This window comes from Corvus brachyrhynchos, unplaced genomic scaffold (assembly GCF_000691975.1).
Source record: "Corvus brachyrhynchos isolate BGI_N302 unplaced genomic scaffold, ASM69197v1 scaffold255, whole genome shotgun sequence".
NCBI lineage: Eukaryota > Metazoa > Chordata > Aves > Passeriformes > Corvidae > Corvus > Corvus brachyrhynchos.
Window position 1 is genome coordinate 8,573,909 of NW_008238358.1, and position 2,693 is coordinate 8,576,601.

Below are 2,693 nucleotides of genomic sequence, written 5' to 3' on the forward strand. Positions count from 1 at the left end.
GGGCCCAGCGCGCAGCCTTACCCCGCCAGCAGCACCGACGCGAAACACCGCTTATTTACAGGCATGCACAGAAATGATTTGCCAGAATTAAATAAATAAATGTAATGAAGGGGCAGCATGCTAATGAGAGCTACAAATACCACAGAGGCTTATTTACTCCGCAGCCTTCCCCTACACAATGGTAGCATTCCTTGCATTTCCTCATCAAAATCCAACAGCCTACGTGAGATGCTGAAGCTACAATCGCTAAATGATGTTGTAGTTCCTGCCCGTATCCCCCAGAACGACTGATGAGGGTCAGGCTCCATACTATGCAGCCCACATTTCCTACTTCACATTAGACAATGGAATAAATATGCAAATCCCTACTGCTTATGAAAGAGCAGGATACAAACCAGCCTCAAAATAAATCAGGACTTCAAGTTACATATTCCATGACATTATTTATTAAGTACTACCCAAAAGCCACGTATCTTTTAATCCGAAAGCCTAAATGCAAGTTGTCCAATGAATTTTGATGCTAGATTTTAAGAAGTATCCTTGCTTATACTTTTTGCATTTAAGCATAGAAAAACCTTAAAAAACTCAAGTATCTCCTCTTCCTTTTATCCTTAACTTCACAATATGTAACTTGTCTACTTACATACATTAAGTGAGTTTTCCATCAAAATGTTATGGTGATACATGCTTTTATTCCTTTTCCCACTTTCCCTATTTCATTGTGGAAAAATTATACGAAGTGATGGAAAACTGAAGCAGAGGTGCTGAAAATGCAAACCTCTTTTGTTAGGGTGGGTTATAAGACTAGAGATAGGGGAGCTGTAGGAGAGAATCATATGCAAATGTTAAGGAAAAAAAAGGCCACAATTTTCCAGTTTGATTTTTCTTTTTTTGGTAGCAATTATTCACATTTCCCATTTATCACAAATTTCACTAGAATACTGTATCCATATCTGTAGAGAGATGGAGAAATTAAAGACATGCTATTTATCTCAGAGCTGTTTAATCTAGTAAATATTTTTGGCTTCTGTACATTTATAGATGAGTTGTATCTGTCTTTTATCTACATTCAATCCCCTTTCCAAGGTCAAAAAAGCCAACAAAAGAGCAATGAAGCAACAGTGATCAAAACTCACTGGTAGGACTTCAAATGGTATCAGCATTTTAAAGACATGATGGTGTTTGGAGAAGTTTTATTGAGGAAAGGTCGCATCTATAATCCAGTTTTTCCTCACCATATCTGGCTCAGAGCAACGATAAAAAGAGATACTGACAGACTACATGTAAATTTATCTTCAAGGTATCTGTACCAATCTTGCAAAAGATTATAGCTGCCTCGCTTCAGCCTAGCCTTCCACCTGCTTGTTCAAAGGGAAGACAACTCTAAACTTCAAGGTTCAGTTACTAGAAGTACATTTTAAAAGCAAGTAAAAGTTTTAGATGACACCATCATCTGTTGCTATCTCAGAGAAAATATTTAAGCTGTGGAATTAATTTCCAAAAATTTGCCATTGTGTACTCTAAACCATGACTTACGTGTCTTCAATTAATATTGAACTTAAACTTCATTTAGTCAACTACTGCATCTGTCCAAAGCAAGATGTTTTACAGTAAATGCAAATTCCTCTTTCTGATAAACAAATGAGACCAAAAAAGTAAGACGTGCAGTAAACACTGCACCCTCAAACCAAAACCCTGCACACCAGACTTGGGCTCCCCACATTCAGAAGTAAATTAAGACAGTACAATTAACACAAAACTTTAGTAACATGAGAGATCAAAATCATGCCTCTGTCTCCAAAATGCCGGACACATACGTAAAGATTTGGTTCTATTTATGATTCTTAAAGAGACTCAGTAGCCATCATTCCAATTGCAGCACAAAATGTTTACATAAACCACACTTTCAATAGTTTAGATGGGGTAAAGAAAAGTGTGTCTGAAAATTACCATAACTTGGTAGCAACACAAACACCTTTCTGCTTCAGGATCTTCTTCTTTAAGATTTCTTAAATAACTTGATACTGGGAGTGTTTTAGAGTATTAAGTGCCTGATCCACAGGCAAAACGTTTGGTTTTTAGTTTCCTGCCTATATAAATGGATAAGACAGGTGTACTTCAAAGTTGTGATTCCATTGTAACAGTGGGAATGCTGTTCTGTAGGGATGCCCCTATTGTTATTTCACTGCACACTGTTAATTTTATCTCTGTATGTACTTACTATAAGTACCTAACTGCCTCATAAATCTAAATTTAAAATCCAGTGTACTCATTTTAGACAAATATAGCAATTCTATGATAATTACATGACTGTATACTGCTATATTTTCTCCATTTAAATTAGCATAGAGTGACATGTTCAGTGTTATCCAATCTGATGGTACATACTGAAGGCACTACTGCGATATTACCAGGGTTCTCTGTTAAATAAATAGCTGCACATAAGTACGATGAAAAAGTACTTTTACATATCCTTTCTGATCTATTGTCTAAAACATCAACAGGCCTGCGTTCTGAGATGCCAAGCTGTATCGGGATTTTAATATAAAATTACCTTTTGCAGGAGACCCGTTTTAAAGCAGACACTGCAGAGCACCTTCCCTTAGGTATCAACAATATTTGCAACTGGAAATTCATGCCCTTAAAGCCAAAGCACATTTCCGACTGCCAAAGCGCGCGGGCTGCGCGGCCCC

General features: G+C 37.2%; 1 protein-coding gene across 6 annotated transcripts in view; it reads right to left on the minus strand.

The window, feature by feature from the left end:
• The window catches only part of CSRNP3 (cysteine and serine rich nuclear protein 3), an 88,997-nt gene that overhangs the window by 43,478 nt on the left and 42,826 nt on the right, over positions 1-2,693 (minus strand). Inside the window, exon 1 of one of the 6 annotated variants that reach the window (XM_017735730.1) lies at positions 2,555-2,687. The exons of the other annotated variants lie outside the window; for them this stretch is intronic. The gene's annotated coding sequence lies outside the window, so the exon portion shown is untranslated. Of the gene's footprint in view, positions 1-2,554; positions 2,688-2,693 lie in introns of those variants that run through there. 6 annotated transcript variants of the gene reach the window in all.